The sequence below is a fragment of the Cibotium barometz genome, chromosome 14, assembly GCF_041138505.1.
Source record: "Cibotium barometz isolate CiBa-2024 chromosome 14, ASM4113850v1, whole genome shotgun sequence".
NCBI lineage: Eukaryota > Viridiplantae > Streptophyta > Polypodiopsida > Cyatheales > Cibotiaceae > Cibotium > Cibotium barometz.
The window spans coordinates 2660072-2681348 of NC_141059.1; positions in this window are offsets into that span (position 1 = coordinate 2660072).

Sequence of the window (21277 nt, forward strand, 5' to 3'; positions counted from 1 at the left end):
CCGAAAACTCCACTCTCTGATCAATCCATCCCCCCTATCCTAGGTAGCTGAATGACCTTCGGAAGGGAGGAGATGTCAGGAACCAAAACTCTGACCGAAGGTAGCCGAGCTGTTCTAGCCACCCCACCACTGAAGCTGCTGTGGGGCCAGTCTCAAGCACCGAGCCCACCAATTCTCCTAGCCTAGAAAGGAGTGGAAGGTACTCGTGGTAGAGTCCAGGGAAGCAAACTGTAACATGGAATAGGCGCTCTCCCTGCTCGGCCGCTACTGGGTCAAAGCCATTCTGCCAAGGTCTGAAGAATGCCCGAGCGCCCCTGATGTCAACGAGACTCATGGCTAGGACCTGGGCCATGCTCTGGGCTATCTTGAAAACTCAATCTGGTAGTGTCCACGGCCCAGTAACTAAACGTCGAGGATCTTGCCCACATCTGCAAGAAGGCAGGCCTGGAGAAGATCCCGGATCTCCCCTCCTCTGCTGGGGCGAGTGCCAACTATACGACAGATGGTTGAATGTGCCTGGAGGCGTTCCACCTCTGTGGCGAGGCGGCTCGCTTCCTCTTCTTGCGAAAGAGAAAGCCTGATGGGGGTATCCTTAGGGGCGGGCGAGGGGGCTACGGAAGAGTCCCTCTCTGAGGTGGGGCGGGAGGAGCCTCCATTGGTGTCTGAAGCTAGGTCGAATGCGGAGAGTCCTGCAAGAACCGAACTGCACAAAAGGCGGAGGGGAAAAGGCGAAAGGCTGAGAAAAATAGAGGGGGCGGAAAAACACAATTAGAAGAGGAGGGGCGTAAGGCGACGGTGAAAAAGCAGGGGGGTGGAGGCAACGCGAAAGGGGGTGGGGGGGAGAGAGGGCGGAGGCTGGCGGTGGGGGTGGGTCGCTGAAGAAGGGGAGAATCAGGGGGGCACAAAGGAGAGGAGCAGGGGAGGCGGGCACTACAGAGCTGGGGCGGGGGGGGCGCAAGAAGATTAGGCGGGGGAGGGAGCAAACGTGAGGGCGGCAAAAAATAGGGCAGGCGGGGGGACAGTCGCGAGGGCAAGGAGGGGGGAGTGTGTGCAGGCTGCAGCGCGAGCAGAGGGGGAGCGGAAGCTTCAGCGAGCCGTTCGTCTCATCACATGGTTGTAACTTTGGTCTCATAGTTGGATTAATCCAATTGGTCCATAGGAACCTTAATTGGACCATAATCTAGAAATTTATGAAAATCTTGACCCTTGGCTAAGGTCCTTTATACACATTTTCAATTAATTCCAAATGCACATTGGAAAGTTCTTTTTGAATTTCTGTTTCAAGGGAAACCATTTTAGACACTAGGAGGATTTTTATATCCAAAAATATTTCAATTTTGGATTATCTCCCTCTAGATATTTTCTCTCTCCAGGCCAAAACAGGGTGAAACAGGATCTTTCTTTTATTTCAGAGAGGGGAATAATTACAAGAACAAAAGGGGAGGTTCTTCCACCTTTACACCTCAAAAGCTGGAGGGAGGAATCTTACACGTTTGGTCTCACAAATGCCCCGGCAACCTTTCAACGATTGATGTGCATAGCTTTTAAAGATTTCTTGCAAAAGTGGTGAACTACACCACTACTACAGAGAGAGAAGGATTGGCCATGGTCTACGCAGTCAAGAAATATCGACATTATCTCTTGGCCAACAAATTCATATTTTTTGTAGACCATCAAGCTTTGCTATATCTAGTGAATAAACCTTGCACTACGGGAAGAATCACCCGTTGGCTATTATTATTGTTGTTGGAATTTGACTTTACTATCATGGTGAGGAAGGGAACATAGTACGTGTTGGCCGACCACCTATCCAAAATTCCAAATGGAGAACCAGAAAACTGGTGTCGATGATGACCTTCCTGATGCTTGTTTATTCAAGTTGGATATGGTACCTGAGTGGAGGGAAGAGATCTCAGAGTATGTAGCTTATGGTTTTTCGTAGGACATGCCTTTGAAGAAGGATAAGATGCAGTGGCTTATCATGCTTGCAGCACCATATCAATTGATTTGCCAGAGAACTATATAGGCTACACAAAGACAATGTGCTTAGATGATGAGTAAGAGAGGATGAATTCGTGAGTGACCATAATGGAAGAATCTCATTTAGGGATAGCAGGCAGGCATTTTGCTAGAAAAATTACAACTCTCGAAAAGTGCTTCAAGCTAGACTCTGGTGGCCCACGTTATTCGGGGATGCCATAGAGTTCGTCATCAAAAGATGCAAGGAATGCCAACGTTTTGTTGTTCCTCAACAAAGAGACAAGATGCCCCACTAACCCCCCATCATCTCGTAAGGCAACCATTTGAAAAATGGGGGATAGATTTTGTGGGGCCGATTCGTCGAGCGGCTCACTCATCCCAAGCCCGCTACATAATTGTGTGGCCACAGACTATTTCACGAAGTGGGCGGAAGCCAGAGCTTCGAAGAAAGCTGATGCGCGAATAACTGCAAAATTTGTATATAAGCAAATCATATCCAGGTTCGGCTGCCCAGTAGAATTAGTGAGTGATCACAGCTCACATTTCATCAATGAGGTGATTAATCATTTGCTTTACAGGATTCTTAGTAATCCATCAAAAATTAGCACCTTACTACCCACAAGCCAATGGTCAAGCAAAAAGTACCAAACAAGATTTTGTGTATCATCTTGACAAAAACATTGGAAGCAAATCGAACAGATTGGGAGCATAAGCTGACAGCAGCTCTTTGGGCCTATCGCACATCATATAAGGTAGCGATAGGACATAGTCCTTTTCATCTAGCTTATGATATTGAAGCGGTTATACCCATGGAATTGATGAAAAACAGGTAGAGGGAGAGGAGACACACACACACAGGAGCAAACCCTAATGTATTAATCAAACCCTAACCATAGAGGGAAGCCATGTCCCTTCTCCACAATGCATAAAGCCATAATCCATAAGCTACAACACACTACATGTGTTGTGTCCACACACAGCTAACCCTAGCTACTATTCACACAACTATGACCAGCAGGACACGGTCATTTATGTCTCACATGTTACTACCTAACATGTCAGCACATAGTGCAACTGTCACAAGCTGACATCGAGCTTGCCATCTCAACAGCCCCTCTCAAGCTCATGATGTACTACCATGGATGAAGATGTAGACGAGCTTGGGCTATCAAAGCTCTCAACACTCCCTCTCAAGCTCATCCCATGTACTCCCAACAAAGTATGGAAGTACTCAAACTTCTCCCTGCTAAGTGGCTTTATAAAGATGTCGGCGGCCACCTGCTCTTCAGTATTCACACACTACAAATCCACTGTACCATCCAACACTTTCTCTCTGCAAAATGATAGTGGACCTCTATATGTTTGGTCCGTGCATGAAAAATTGGATTCTTGCCCAACTGTATGCTACTCATGTTGTCACAAACAATGAATGACAACCTTGCCATCAATAGGCTCACCCAAATCAGCCAAGAGACTCTTTAACCATACTCCTTCACATGTAGCAATGGCTGCACCCTTGTATTCAGCATCTGTACTAGATAAAGCAATAGTAGGTTGCTTCTTGCTGCTCCAACTCACCACAGCACTGCCAAATGTAAAGGCATAACCACTAGTAGACCTCGTATCATACGAGCTACCTGCCCAATCTGTGTCTGTGTAGCCGTGTACATCCAAGCCTTTACTATGCTCATAAAGAAGACCATAATGTGCAGTGGTCTTTACATAGCACATAATGCGTCTCACTCCATCCAAATGAGGTTTTCTGGGGCTTTGCATAAATGGGCTTACTTGCCCCACAGCATAACTGAGATTCGGTTGTGTGATAGTCATGTAAATAAGACTGCCAACCATCTTTCTATACATAGATGCATCATCCAACTCTTCACTCACCAAAATCAGCCCGCAGCTTCACATTCTGCTCCAAAGGTGTACTCATTGGTTTACACCCTATCATCCCATATTTTGTCAACATATCCAATGCATATTGGCTTTGCACTAACCATGTATCTGCATGGTCTTTGATCACTTCAATCCCAAGAAAATATCTCAATTCACCCAGGTCTTTCATGTCAAACTGCCTACTCAATGCCTTCTTGACATGCATAACATATGTAGCATGATCTCCTGTGATAATCAAGTCATCCACATAGATGACAAGTAAGACAATCCCATGATCTATTTTCTTCACATAGAGTGAAGAATCTGCTAAAGAAACCTGAAATCCTAGGGAGATAAGATATCGGCTTATCTTATCACTCCAAGCACGAGGTGCTTGCTTCAAACCATATAATACTTTCTTTAATCTGCATACATGAGTGGGGTACCTCGGGTGTACATATCCTTCTGGCTGTGCCATATTATAAACTTCCTCTTGTAAATCACCATTTAGAAATGCATTTTTCACATCCATTTCATGCATTTTCCAAACATTTGCTGCAGCCATAGCAATGACTGCTCTCACTGTTTCCATCTGTGCAATTGGACTAAATGTTTCATCATAGTCCAAGCCTTGGGTTTGTGCATAACCCTTAGCTACTACCAACCATGCTTTATGACACTCAATGGAACCATCTGATTTGCATTTCACCTTATAAACTCATTTGCAACCAATGACATTTTTGCCTTGTGGTAAGGCAACCAAATCCCAAGTTTCATTATGAACCAATGTGTCCATCTTAACATCCATTGCCTTCTCCCATACATGCTTCCCAATATCTTCTGTATAGCATGTAGTAGGTTCCACAAGCTTCACCAAAGAGGTCATACATGCGTAATGCATAGCAAAGTCATGATATATCAACCTGTCAATTGGATACCTAACCCTTTGGGATCTCCGCAATGCATGTGGATTACTCTGAACTCCTGTCACTCTAGCATGTGTAGGCACATATCTATCCTGCCTTGCACTTGGTGTGCGTAAAACTGGTATGCCAAGTTCCTCATCCAAACTTTCTGAACTTGACCATCACTCATAACCTGTAATGCCAATTCCTTTGACCTTATTTTTCCCTTTATCCATATGTTCACTACTCCCAGTGCTCACATTCTCATGTCTCAAGCGTCTTGACCATGGACGTATAGTACTACTCTTAGACTCTGTTGGCCCAGACATAGAAATAGAACTTATTTGTGGCAAGTTCACATGCACATCAGCATCAATGGAATCAATGACACTCTCATCCTTTGCCTTGTACCAACTAGCAAGTTCATCAAACACCACATCTCGTGAGATAACCACTTGCCTAGTATGTGGATTATAACATTTATATGACTTGCGATCCCGTGCATACCCCACAAAAATGCACTTTTCTACCTTAGGATCCAACTTCCTCCTTCTCTCATCTGGCACATGCACATAAGCTATGCTACCAAACACTTTGAGGTGTCCAATGTCTGGCCTAAAACCTGTAAGACGTATCTCTCGTACTTCCATGTATGGCTACTATGGGTGTCTTATTAAGTACATACACCATTGTGGCACACGCTTCTACCCAATAATAGTCTGGCATGCTCTTTTCATTGAGCATTGCCCTAGCCACATCACAAATGACTCTATTTTTCCTCTCAGTATAGCAACACATTTTGCTGAGGTGTGTACATGCAAGTTAGTTGAGTGGAGGTGCTACAGCTTTGATTTGAGATCCAACAACGTAGCAACGTGCCGGCAATCAGAGAAAAACCAGTCGCCCCTCTCTTTTCCCCTCAAGCTTCCATTAAAGCTTCATTTTTGGTGATTTTTTCTTGCTCATATCATCACCTCCTTTGCTCTAATCAATCAAGTGATGAAGTAAATGTTTGTTGCTGAGCTTTCTCTTGATTTTGAAGAGATTCCAACCACATGAGATATTCATAAATCTCATTCCCGTCAAGCTTCAACATCAACATCAACTTTCAAGCCTTCAAAGCTTTCAAAGTGTGCTTTTAAACACTAATTGTGTTGTTTAACAGAGAGGTTATTAGAAAGTGTTCTTAAACACTGATAGTGTTATTAAACACTAATGGTAAACTAATCACCAAAATAAGTGTTATTTTATATCAAAAATGTGCTTTTTAGCACTAATTGTGTTTTATACACACTAATGGTGATATTAATCATCAACTAAAGTGTTGCTTAACACTAAGGTGGTCTTAACCATCAAAGGAGGAGGTCATTTACATTAAGAAGGCTCTTCTTCATCAACATGGAGGCCGGGCACACACCATAAGTGCCACATTACAAGTCTTCACATCATCAACCGCTTCTTCCAAGGAGAAATGGTGCAACCATGAACCAATTGTCTTCATCTCATGAGTCAAAGAGGTTGAAGATCTCTGGTTTTTTCATCAACAAACTCAATACTTGATTTGTTGAAACTTGAACACATGTGTACACTAAGTGTTCATTTTCAATGTTGTTGTGTATTACCCTTGAGGCCCTTGTTTGTAAGAGGCATAGGCATGCCATAAGCCGTACGCTCTCGTTTCCCAAGCCCAAGGCATGTCATTCTGTTGCATATTCTGCATTTTCATCGTATAAGATGAGTTGTAAGGTTGAGCATAGAATCCCTAAAGGCTCTACCTTGTTGTTTGTCATGATTTTAAGCATCTTTTAGCATTACTTTTGTAAAAGGTATTGGCAACATTATGAGCCATGCCCTCTCCTTCTTGAGCCAAGGATGATGAACCTTATTGGTTTGAGTATTTACCTCAACCAATTACTCATTTTTATTAAGCTTGAACCTTCAAACCCTAATGGGTATCATTTAACCAACATGCACAAAAGTTGTTTTTGTAATTGTGGAGTAGACACTGCCCTTGACCAATCCATAAGGCAAGTGGTAAGACCCTCCCTTTCCCTTCCCCATTTAAATCTACCTCATAACCCATGGAGGAGATATGGCATTCAAGGAAGCATAAAGCATGTTGGAGGACCATCTAAAAGCAAACAACTTAAGCAATGGTGGCAGCCTGCTTATGATCATTGTGTGAGAATGGTCAAGGTGGAAAGCACATGGTGGAAGCAATGGCATGGATGTCTAAAACATGTCATCTACAAGAAGTCAAGCAAACACAAAGAGTGAGGTGCACCATCATTGAGGTGTATATCTTCATCGACAACAAATAAAGACTTAGATGGCATCATTGTAATAGCCTCTAAGGCTCTAGGAACACAATTGTAAATCCTAGATAACCACACCTATATTCTCAAATCATTTTGTTTGTGGTAACAATCACACGTGCCATATGACCAAGCTTTCCACAGTAATGGCATTCCGCATTTTGCATAGATGTTTGTTGGCCTTGCCAACGTGCTCTTCCACGAGGATTACCTCTGCCTCATTGAGGTGTATATCCACAACCACCTCTAGCACCATATGTAGGCTGAAAATTCTGTTGTGGTGGTGACCTATCCTGCCATCCACGACCATTGCCATGATGTCGTGATACAAATCTCCGCCTGCCTCTAAATCCCCTTTGTGAATAGAAAGCCTGATTTTTGCCATTATCATCATGGCTAGTAGATGCATCATGAAAAGAGTCACTGAGCTTGATCTCCTCAACAATGATTGGGCAGGTAGCTCTTATGACAGGAGGTCTACTAGTGGTTATGCCTTTACACTTGGAAGTGCCGTGGTGAGCTGGAGTAGCAAGAAGCAACCTACAGTTGCTTTATCTAGTACAGAGGCTGAATACAGGGGTGTAGCCATTGCTACTTGTGAGGAGTATGGTTAAAGAGTCTCTTGGTAGATTTGGGTGAGCCTATTGATGGCACAGTTGTCATTCATTGTGACGACATGAGTAGTATACAGTTGGCCAAGAATTGAGTGTTTCATGCGCGGACCAAACACATAGAGGTTCATTATCACTTTGTCAGAGAGAAGGTGCTGGATGGTACAGTGGATCTACAGTATGTGAAGACTGAAGAGCAGGTGGTAGACATCTTTACAAAGCCACTTAGCAGGGAGAAGTTTGAGTACTTCCGTACTATGTTGGGAGTACGTGGGATGAGCTTGAGGGGAAGTGTTGAGAGCTTTGATAGCCCAAGCTCGTCTACATCTTCATCTATGGCAGTACATCATGAGCTTGAGAGGGGCTGTTAAGATTCAAGCTCGATGTCAGTGTGTGCCAGCTGTGCTATGTGCTGGCATGTTAGGTAGCAACATGTGCGAGACATAAATTACCGCGTCCAACTGGTCATAGTGTGTGGACATTAGCTAGGGTTAGAAGTGTGTGGACACAACTCATAGTGTGTCTAGTGTATTATGGATTATGGCTTTATGCATTGTGTGAGAAGGGAGATGGCTTCCCTCCATGGTTAGGGTTTGCAATATACATTAGGGTTTGCTCCTGTGTGTCTCCTCTCCCTCTACCAGTTTTTCAACATACTCCTTGCCAAGACCACGCAAGGCAATGTCTACCAAATCATCATCAGGCATGGGGGCATTGATAGTTGCCAATGCATCTGCATACTTCTTTATCTCTTGTACATAATCATGCATACTCCTTCCCTTCCTTTTCACATTATGAATTTGTTGTCTCAACTGAGACTTACGAGCACTAGTATCTGTATCAAACAGCTTTACCAAAGTATCCCATGCATCCTTGGGATTCTCAGCATCATGTATATGTATGAGTATAGCATCCGAGATGCATATAGACAAGTAGTGAAAAACTTTGTATGCTCTCTCTGACCATTGCTTTTATGAGCTACAACTTGTTGTTGTGTAGGTTGTCGAGGTAGTTCCGGCTCTAGCTCCGCACCTGTAACAAGGTTCCAAAATCCTTTTCCTTTCAAAAAGGTTTTAATCATGTACTTCCATGCCTGGAATTTCTTTCTATCCAACTTCTCACCCACAATCTGTACTAGGTTGTCTGACATATTTGCTCAATGCAAATGCACCTTTCGCACATGTCTAATTATTCTGTAAATGAGCCTTCCTCAGCTCAACCACACTCTAATAAGTGTTCTTAAAAAATAGGTAGAGGGAGAGGAGACACACACATAGGAGCAAACCCTAATGTATTAATCAAACCCTAACCATAGAGGGAAGCCATGTCCCTTCTCACACAATGCGTAAAGCCATAATCCATAAGCTACAACACACTACATGTGTTGTGTCCACACACAGCTAACCCTAGCTACTATCCACACAACTATGACCAGCTGGACGTCATTTATGTCTCACACATGTTACTACCTAACATGCCAGCACATAGTGCAGCTACCACAAGCTGACATCGAGCTTGAATCTCAATCTCAACGTCATTTATGTCTCACACATGTTACTACCTAACATGCCAGCACATAGTGCAGCTAGCACAAGCTGACATCGAGCTTGAATCTCAACACAATGCGTAAAGCCATAATCCATAAGCTACAACACACTACATGTGTTGTGTCCACACACAGCTAACCCTAGCTACTATCCACACAACTATGACCAGCTGGACGTCATTTATGTCTCACACATGTTACTACCTAACATGCCAGCACATAGTGCAGCTAGCACAAGCTGACATCGAGCTTGAATCTCAACAAGAATACCTAGTCCCAAGCGGTTGATTTTCACTTCATATCTTTCACGTCCTAGACTTTCACGACTTTATGTTTCACATCAGGACTTTCACGTCTTGGACTCTCATGTCTGCTAATTCACATCCTGGACTTTCACGACTTTATGTTTCACGTCATGACTTTCACGTCTAGACTTTCACGTCATATCTTTCACATCCTGGAATTTCACGACTTTATGTTTTACGTCATATCTTTCATGCCCTGTTCTTTCACGTTAATTGTAGATATCACAACAGAGACAAAAACTGGAAGCGGCAGTGGCATCTAAAATTAGAACATACCAAGAGGCCTTGGAGGAAAAGCTACTAAGCCCCACTGTGGAGGAACAACAACAACAACTCACCCCTCCAACGTGCCCCGCACAGCTCATATTCAAAGACCTCTCTCCTCTCAAGGATTCACGCCTAATAGATACACCAACTAAGGCAATTGAGGAACAAGCACATAAGGACCAAGCTGTGGAGGGACAAGTAGTCAAGGAAGTACCAATCACAACAAAAGAACTGGAGGCTACCCCAGATTCTAGTAAGAGACAATGCTCGCCAGATTCTTCAAGTCCAAGAACAAGGAGTAGGTTGGATGATAAGGAGCAACTGTCGCAACTCGAATCCTTCAAAGACATGGATTCTCAAATCTTCATCCACGAAACCATTGAAGGCTTAGAGGCACTCCTTCATGATCCACTTACAAAAATGGATGCTGAGACTAGTATAAATTGGGAACAGGAGAAAAAAATGTGGTGTTGCCACTATTGACAACACACATGTTACATGACACGAACATTGGGAAGCAACTAAAAGATGTTGATTAACAAGTACAAAGCGTAAAAGCAACTCTGGCAGTAGCAAAAGAAACTCACACAAAGAAGTGATCATTAAGAGCTTAAAGGCTACAGAACAACAGCAAAGCACATATAATGCCTTGGAAGGTAATAATATCATGTTAAGTCAGACAATTATAAAGAAGATCAATGAAAATGTTGACTTAAATGCAAGGCTGGAGTAGGCAAAAGAACAGCTTCAAAAAGAGATCGCCCACACACAGAGCCTGACAACTATGCATGTCAGGCAAATCAAGGAGTACCAAGAGAGCGCAAAGAATAATGAAGATATGCTTCAACAACAAATAGAGCTACTAACAGCCCAACTCAAGGCAGAACAAGAAAGAGTGCAAGGTATGCAATAGGAAAGAGAACACGCAAACAAAGCGCATGCAGAAAGATCAACGTCCTTCAACAAAACCATCAGCACAACCCAAGCAAAGGCGCAAAGGAGTCAAGAGACCATATCACAACACTGACAATACAATTACAGGACACACAAAGATTGGAAGCACAATGGCTCAATCAGATTATTGAGGCACAACAAAGGGAAGCCACTGCTAGGAGAGCACAAGAAACTGCAACAAGAAGATTTGAGGAAATGGATGCTGAACGAATGATCCGGGAAACTATCATCTCCAACCAACTCAGCAATGCTGATGTCTGCATGCAGGATCTGGCTCACCAACTAGCCGCACAAGAAAGGAGTCTATGCCTAGAGCCCACAGATGATCTGTGTACCCTCTTCGAGCACGCCTCATATTTGGGGCAGCTCCCAGTAACTCCTCGGGTCCCTCCTCACACTGTTACTTTGTTTTTATCTACACTAACACTCTCATTACTTCAGTATGATATCAACTTAGGTGAACATATAGGCTTAGGAGAATCAACCCTAATTAAATAAAATACTGAAAGGGATGCTGACCCAACAATCATTATGGGCATTTTCTTCAACAAATGCATGCTGCCCACACATGGAAAGAAGCACATGACCTACTTAAACGATAGGCTCAAGAAGAAGCTAAGGCTAGAGTTGCAAAAGCCAAGGAGCGTCGAAAGGTTTCTGTGTTGACCTTACAGTTGGCTACTGATAAACAATATGTCGATCCTTTCAATATTCATGTGTGCCTTCATCTTCATGAGACTACCTACTTTGTCTTTGCCTTAATTGACTTTGGTGCGGATTATAATGTTCTCTCATTTGACACATGGATAGCCTTGGGACAACCAACACTTGTACACATTCCTATTGACTTACGAAGCTTCTCAGGTGAAGATAACCCTATAGAGGAAAAATGTGTCATTATGATGTCCATTCAAGATCACCAGATGTCAGTTCCCTTTTATGTGGCTAGAAAGTCCAAGGCAGTGGGGGTAGAGGTTGTTCTTGGTCGATCATGGTTAAGTGCTACCAATTGTTCATTAGATTGGAAGAATAGGCAGTGGGGGTAGAGGTTGTTCTTGGTCGATCATGGTTAAGTGCTACCAATTGTGGATGTGGATGTATGAATGTGGATGTGGATGTATGAATGTAGATGTGGATGTGGAGGTATGAATGTGAATGTGGATATGGATGTATGAATGTGAATGTGGATATGGATGTATGAATGTGGAATGTGGAATGTGGATATGGATGTATGGATGTGAATGTGGATGTGGATGTGGATGTATGAATGTGAATGTGGATGTGGATGTGGATGTGGATGTATGAATGTAGATGTGGATGTGGATGTATGAATGTGGATGTGAAAATGGATGTATGCATGTGGATGTGGATGTTGAAATGGATGTATGGATATGGATGTATGAATGTAGATATGGATGTGGATGTATGAATGTAGATGTGGATGTGGAGGTATGAATGTGAATGTGGATATGGATGTATGAATGTGGAATGTGGATATGGATGTATGGATGTGAATGTGGATGTGGATGTGGATGTATGAATGTAGATGTGGATGTGGATGTATGAATGTAGATGTGGATGTGGAGGTATGAATGTGAATGTGGATATGGATGTATGAATGTGAATGTGGATATGGATGTATGAATGTGGAATGTGGATATGGATATATCGATGTGGATGTGGATGTGGATGTGGATGTATGAATGTGGATGTGGAAATGGATGTATGCATGTGGATGTGGATGTTGAAATGGATGTATGGATGTGGATGTGGATATGGATGTATGAATGTGGATGTGGATGTATGGATGTGTATGTATGAATGTTGATGTGGAATTGGAAGTATGATGTGGATGTACGAATGTGGATGTGTATGTAGAATAATGAATACGAATGTGTATGTGAAATGATGTGACGTTGATATGAGTGAATGAATGAGATGTGATGACATGTGAATTGGGATGTGAATAAATGATATGTGATGTGAATGAATTTGATGTGATGAGATGGAAAAATGATGTGATTGGATGAGAATGAGTACACATATGAATGGAATGTGGAATAAGTAATGTGGACTAATGAGGGATAATGTGGAAAGATGAGAGTTCATTATAGAAACTGTATTTGTGACCTGTTTGTAAATGACTGTTTTATGTCAAGAATGCTGGGGAAGCATTTTGACCGTCTTGTGATTAAGGTCATGGAGACCTAACTAATAAAGTTGCAATAGCTGACGAAGAGTCAACGGAGGACGTCATACGTACAGCATGGTCGACCGAGGTCTTGACCAACCTCGGTTCGATTTAAATGGTGAGCTTCCGATACGGTGGATGAGGGACCAAGGAAGCGGCCTATGAGTGAAGTGCTAGGTGACATGCGAAGGATCCTAGAGGGTACTGACCATACGGTGCTCAGCTCTGGGTGCCGAAGATACCCACACGTGCATCGTGGAAGATATTGGAACAAGGAGTAAGAGTTGTTTTCTGAAACCGAGTATGGATCTGGTTGATTGACCTTGCTGGTCCTCAATTGATGAGTCCATAGCTCTCTTATATGGATCTGTTGGTTGATCTTGCTGATCTTCAACGAGGATTCCATCTTGATATTTATAAGTGATTATCTGTCGGGTACTATGAGCTAGGAACTATCGAAAAGGCCCGTGAGTGAACAGGTGGTGAGCATTCTAGTTGCTAATGATGTCATAGATACTCCGATGAAGGAATGATTGGAAATTAAGATTCAATCAAAAACACTATGTTTTCATTAAATGACTGAATTAAATACATTTGAATCCAGGAAAAAGGCAATTTCATATTGGGTGTATAAGTGGTGTGACTGGAGTTAAATTTGCTTGAAAATCCGGCTAGGGGGCCTGGGAACGCTTTTCCCTAGTACCTGGGACAAAACCTGACCAAATTCCTAATTGGATCTCATCACTTCAGTGGTTGGGCGGTTGGCTAATCCATGGAACTGGATGGGGTTAGGCTGGATTGATGGATCCGTAAATCGAGACCCAATTTCTGTTTAGTTCGATAGATGAAGTAAATCTCGGAAAAAAATTATTCTATGGAAAAGAATCAACCCACGACTGTGCCTCTCAATGAGGAAAAAAGCGTTGGTCTCTATGATCCAAATACAGTCTTTTTCCCTGATTTGACTATGGGACTTACGGGTTCGGTCAGATGAGCTTAGTTAGTTAAGGCTTTTGACCACATTAGGGAAAAGTTATCCTGGTGGAATCGCCCGTGCTTTTTGGGCAAAGGAAGTTTTTTCGGGTTTGGTTTTGGAAAAACCGATGGATTAGTCTCTTGTCCGGATATTCGTTGGCGAGGCCCTGAGTGTGGGACCCTGCCCCGTGCACGAAGTGCTACTTCCGCTGCTAGCACCCCTGAAATTGTTGCGCGGTGGGGACAGGGATCTTACAGGATGTGGATGTGTATGTGAAAGAATGTGATGTGATGTGACATGAATTTATGTGGATGTGAAGTGATAGATATGAATGCATGGATAGATATGGGTAGTCGTACATGTAAACAATTGGATAGATGTGGATGAATGAGATGAGATGTGTATGAATGAGACATGATGTGGATGGGATGAATGAGATATGATGTGGATAGATGTGATGTGATGTGATGTGAATCGGGATGTGAATGAATGAGATGTGATGTCATGTGAATCGAGATGTGAATGGATGATATGTGATGTGAATAAATGTGATGTGAAATGGGATAGATGTGAATGAAATGGGATAGATGTGAATGAATGAGATGTGATGTGAATGGATGAGATGTGATGGGATGTGAATCGGGATAGATGTGAATGAATGAGATGTGAGGTGAAATGCATGTGATGTGATGTGATGTGGATGAGATGTGATGGGATGTGAATCGGGATAGATGTGAATGAATGAGATGTGAGGTGAAATGCATGTGATGTGATGTGATGTGGATCGGGGTAGATATGAATGGATGAGATGTGAATGAATGTGATGTGATGAGGTGTGGATATGGGTAAATGCGAGTGGATGAGATCTGATGAGGATAAATGAGGAAAGAAATGAGATGGAAAATGATGTGATTGGATGAGAATGAGAATACATATGAAATGGATGTGGATTGATGTGAAACAATGTGGAAAAACAAGAGTTCGTTAGAAACTTATTTATGACCTATTTTTAAATGATTGTTTTATGTCAAGAATGCTGGGGAAGCATTTTGACTGTCTTGTGAATGAGGTCGTGAAGACCTAATTGATAAAGTTGCAACAGCTGACGGCTCGGAGAGTCAACGGAGGACGTCTCGTGTAGCAAGGTTGGCCGAGGTCTTGACCAGCCTTGGTTCGATTTAAATGGTGAGCTTCCGGTACAGTGGATGAGGGACCACGGAACGGCCTATGAGTGAAGCGCTACGTGACCTGTGAAGGATCCTAGAGGGTGCTGACCATACGGTGCTTAGGCTCTGGGTCACCGAAGATACCCACACGTGCATCGTGAAAGATATTGGAACAAGGAGTAAGAGTTGTTTTCTGAAACTGGGCATGGATCTGGTTGATTGACCTTGCTGGTCCTCAACGGCGGATGAGTCCATGGCTCTTTTATATGGATCTGGGAACTATTGAAAAGGCCCCTGAGTGGACAGACGATGAGCATTCTGGTTGCCAATGATGCCATAGATACACTGATGAAGGAATAATTGGAAACTAGGATTCAACTGGATATTTTGGAGGATTATGATCAGTGATACTATGGTTTCATTAAAAGATTGTCTTAAAGTCAGCTAAATTTGTGAAAAAGTCACTTTCATATTGGGTGTGTAAGTGGTGTGACTAGCTTTAAGTTTGCATGAATATCTGGCTAGGGGGCCTGGGATTGATAGTCCTAGGGAAGTACAAAGTACGGAACATGAATGTATAGATGGCCTCATTAATAAAAGAGTTTTGAACACTTTGGGATGGCATTTAAGTTCATGATATGTCCAAGCACTATGTGTACTAGCCAATCATGCCTAGTCCACATAAGTATACCTTGCACTACAAGTGTTCAAAACTCTTTTATTAATTAAACTTGTAAGCTATTACACATACCGTTTTTGTCGGTTTATAATGTCAATTTATAATGTTTTGAAAATGCTTGGATAAGTAATTAATTAAACTTGTGAGCTATTACACACACCATTTTTTATAATGTTTTTAAAGGTTTACTACATTCAGATATAACACATGCCCATTATGTGGATCTCGATTGGATGCTTGTTACTCTATGCTGCTCCAAAAGATAGTGTACGAGGGTAATGTGTGATATCTCCTCCAGGATCACAAATTGCGAGGAAAATCTAGGCCGACTACACCTTCGTCTTTAAAGACAAGTGACTGGAAGAAAGCATGGAGGGATAATGGAAATTTTTCACCTCCAGGAATGAAGAGGCTCTCCATTTTCCACAAACTTCCTTATTGGAGTGATCTTCTAATTAATCATCTACTAGACCCAATGCACATGTTCAAGACTATAGTTGAGGTGCTTTGGAAAACCATAAGTGGGGCTAAAGAAAGCAAGGGACAAAGGGATGATCTAAAGGTTGTTGGCTGTATGGAAGAACTGTGGCCACGACCACAACCTAATGGGAAGGTGGTGCTACCTAAAGCACCATGGATCTTAAGTAAATTGGAGGAAAGCAAGGTAAAGAGGACCATTGCAAAGTTTCACACCCTAACTAGATGTATACATTGCCTAAAGGGTGTATTTACAAAGGATGACAAGCTTGCTAGCTTAAAGTCTCATGATTGGCACAAATTTCTACAATTTGTGCTTCCAATTGCAATAAAGGGATGCCTCACTAAAGATATAAGAGCTACCATAATACAATATTATCACATTGGTGCATTAGATCTCCACCAAGGAAATAAGGATAGATACTTTGGAGCCACCATATTTGAACTCCATTGAGGCCATGTGCATGGTCAAAAAGTTTCTGCCAACAATAAGCATCTTGATCATTCAGATGCGCCTCTTAGTTCATGTCATCGATGAGGTTGCAGTTGTAGAGGGACTGTACCATAGTTGTTGGATGATTTTTCTAGAGATATTCATGAAAACTTTAAAGGAATTTTTTCATCAAATGAGCTCACCCAGAGGGTAGTATGGCTAAACAATGGCTTTTGTACAAGAATGTCTTGTTTACATAACAAAATATCTCAATACATCTAACCCAGAGATGCCTCGACTATGCAGAGGATAGAGGATAGAGAAGTTTGGGAAGTGCCACAAGAGAATGGGCTTGTGAAAGGTGATAAAGTAGTTGGGAAAGTTCCACAAGCAAGGAAATGGGCTCGTAAGACCATAGGACAACACCTTACGAGGGAAGATCAATAGATATTACAGCTTGAACCAAATGCTATGGCTAAATGGATTTAAAGATATGAGGAGGTCAAGGAAGAACATATCGTTGCTTGGTAAAATTATAGGAGGAGTTGAACAACAAAGAAACCTACTATACCCTCTAGAGCTTTCACAACTAATAGCCTTCCCTTCAAGTAGATGGCTTGATGAAATAATAACACAAGCAAAACATGATTGGTGAGGCTATCTCATTGAGGAGGAGAAGGAGCTTGCAAAAGGTTGTGATTGGCATGTAAGTGATCAATCTTTCTTGACTACTATCTCATTAATAATATAAAAAAGTCTATTTATCATGCATCACCTTGTAGGCAAATTCTTGTCGTGCTTGTAGTATCACAAATATGGTGCACTTTGGTCACACAACCATCATCATTTTCAAGAGGAATGAATAGATCGTAAAAGAATAACTTTTGATAGTGGTGTCAAGCCTAACTTCATGGAATAAAGTTGACTTAAATGCACAAGTTGGCATGCTTGATTATTGTGTAACCATTCAAAACATCATCAAGGTTGATTTTAGAAGGTTTGCATGTTTATCTTTGATGTAAAATTGGTTCAAGGTAGAAACAAATAGACTAAACACAACCATAAGGAAGGACAAGAGTAGGTTTGTTCAAGTTGACTCGACGAAGTTTTGGACCGCGACTAGAGAGACACCTTTATGTTACCAGAACATTATGAGCAAGTCATCTTTAAAGTAGATCTAAAGGATCCAAGGTGGGTGTTTATAGTCCAAGTTGCTCCTAATAGCAAACAAAGTTTTAAAGGTGATAAACTAGAAAAGAACCAGAGAGTCATAATGACGGAGTTGATGTTGTTGAAACTCAAGAGCCAAATGATAAAGTTGATGTTAAAATCCAAGAGCCAATTATGACGATGAATGTAGGCCTAAGGGAATGGTCATCAAGTTTTGATGGAGAGCCAAGTACATTCAACAAAGGGGAGCACATAGATGACCTCAATACTACAGAAGACAAGCCAGTGTGACTAATTAATTCAAAACTCCTTAGGTGACATTGAAGAGGATGTAGAGGCATTCTTTGAAATTGATCTTTTTGAGGCCATAGATCTAGCCAAGGATGATAGAATAGATGAAGATCTATGCATTTGTAAGTATTAAATATTAAAAATTTTCTTGATTAATAGCTCTAATAATTAACACAATATACTTCGAGAGAAGTATTAAGTGGCTGCATGCCAAAGGAGTACTCCCAAAATTGTGTAATTCTAGCTAGACTGATAAGTAAGTGACCATATATTATAAACACGTCCATTAGCCTTGAAACTTTGTAAAAGTGAAAAAAATTTAGCATACGTATGCAAGGTTTCACCACTATTCCATCATTGATAGTGTAACATGCCCATCAATAATACTACATGCCCATGAATTTATGGTCTTTTTGGATGTAAAAAAATTAAACAGGGAAGAGGAAATTTTATGCTTTATCGCTAATGGCCTACCCACCAAACCACTCATCAAAACAAAGACAGAGCGAGATGCCTGATCAGAAAGGTTGCCCCCTATCAGTTGATCATAGGGCAACTTTACAGGTAAGGTAAGGATGGAATCATGAGACGCTGTGTCCAAGAGGATGAATATCTGTTCTAGAGCAAGCCCACTTTGGAATCATAAAAGCACACACTTTGCAGCATACATCACTACTTTAAAAATCCTACTAGTAGGAGTGTGGTGGCCCACTTTGTTTGGAGACGCTGGAGAGTACATCAAACGATGTGATGAATGCCAATGCGAGTGGAAATTGCACAAAGTAAGGACAGAACGCCCTGAATCCGGTCATGTCCTTACAACTATTTCAAAAGTGAAGCATTGATTTTGAGGGACCCATTAGTTTGACTACTTGACACACTCAGGCATGATACATTATAGTGACGGCCACAGACTATTGCACAAAATGGGTCAAAGCTAGGGCCACCCAAAAAGATGGTGCAAGGTAAGGAAGTGGAGCATCGATTTTGTGGGACCCATTAGTTTGATTGCTTGACACACTCAAGCACGATACATTATAGCAGCCACAGACTATTGCACAAAATGGGTCAAAGCTAGGGCCACCCAAAAAGTTGGTGCAAAGGTCTACATCAGCAAAATACCTTTATGAGTGCATAATCACTTGTTTTTTGGGTGCCCTCTTAAGTTGGTGAGTGACAATGGCACACACTTCATCAATGAAGTTATACAATTCTTTCCACAAGAGATTTTGGTCACCCACCAGAAATCCTCTCCCTACTACCCCCAAGACAATGGTCAAATCAAAAGCACAAATAAAGTCCTAGGGACTATCCTGACCAAAAAGGTAGAGGCTAGCTGGAATGATTGCGAATAAAAGTTATCGCACAACATATAAAGTAGCCACAAACGTGACACCGTTCAGTCTAACCTATGGTACTTAAGTTGTCATGCCTATGGAATTCTTGGTGCCCAACTTAAAAGTGGCGGTACAAGAAAAACTTGCACGCAATGTCCTAAGCGATCGGCTTTTAGTGCTTGAAAATCTTGATGGAACATGCCTCACAGCCATGTAGGGCTTGATTGTGGAAAAACTAAGGTGCAAACAATGGTTTGATGACCAACTTAAGGAACAAGAAATGGCTAAGGAGGATATGGTCCTTCTCTACAACACTAAAAATCACAAAACAAAACTCAAATAAAGAGGGCTAGGACCTTTCCTAGTGGCTAAAATAACCCCACAAGGCATAGTGCACATTGAAACCCTTCCACGATGTCGAGATGGTAGGTTATTTCAATGGGGGTAGCAAATTGAAATGATACTACGACCCCCTCACGCAAAATACATTAAGGTCCATCCACCTCAAAAAGCAACAGAAAGAGAAACACAAAGAAATGAAGGAATTGGCACAACATGAAGCCAACAAATGACAAGAAAGACTTAGGGGAAAACACATCGTAAACATGGCCCAAATAGTGGACCTCGAAGAAGAGGACTAGGAAGTGAAATCCACATGGCTGTGGTTAGGAATGACTACCTCAATGAGTTTCACACAAAAATTAGCACTTGTTGATATAGGAGATAATTATAATCTAATGTCCTACAATGCATGGAACTATCTCGGGAGGTCAACATTAGTAAACACCCTAACCACGGTCACTATTGTTGCTTCACATTTGGTCCAATATATAGGTACTATTACAATTCTCTTTTAAATTGGAAATAACCCCTTTGGAAGGAAAGTTTAATGTTATGCCTTGCAGGGACAATGCGTGCAGAGATCATTCTAGGATGCAGATGGACGGGACACAACCAGTGTCCGATTGGTTACGATGCAAGGACAACAACCCTGCATAAATTGGCCTCAGGGTGAGTTATAGTCCTGATGACAGACAAAGAGCCCTTGTCACCTAATCCCCCACCCCAAGTTAACCACTCTCTTCCACCAACCACAATCACCCTGCTCCTCGACCAACATAAAATTATGCCACCCAAAAAGAAGCCTCTCCCTTACTTGAATATTCCATTGCCTTGTCCAACCTCATCTACACCGAGCTCTGAAGCAACTCAAGCATCGAAAATAAAGGTAACTAATAGCTCTAGCTTCATTAACACAACTAATGGGCCACAAGACCCCGCTGCACCCAGCCCAATAATCCTCATAGCTGGGTGCCCAAGAAGATCCTTAAAGCCCAAGGGTATTATGAGCGTACTACAACTCTGTGGATTCCACAAAGATCTAATTGCCCCACTCAAACATTAGGGGAAATTTGGGCTCATTTTTGGGCCCTCTCAGGAATGCCACATTATCAAAAATGGGGCCATGGTAAATTTTTCTGTTTCCAATTTTTTCGGAGGTTGCATATATAGAATCTACTCTTTAAGATCTTTCCATTGATATATAACATGATGGGTTTTGGACATGACCCATGGAAGATGTACAAAAAGTAGGTTCAAAAGTGATGATGGGGACCGTTAACGATAGCCTTTAAACTTGATTTTGAGGAAAATGGTATATCTTGAGCTTAGAAACTCCAAATGTTTCGGAGTTTGAAATTATAAGATCTACTTTTCATGATCTTTCTAATGATATGTCATATGATGGGGTTTTAACATAAGGTAAGAAATGTTCATCGCGGCCCCTATTTTCAAGG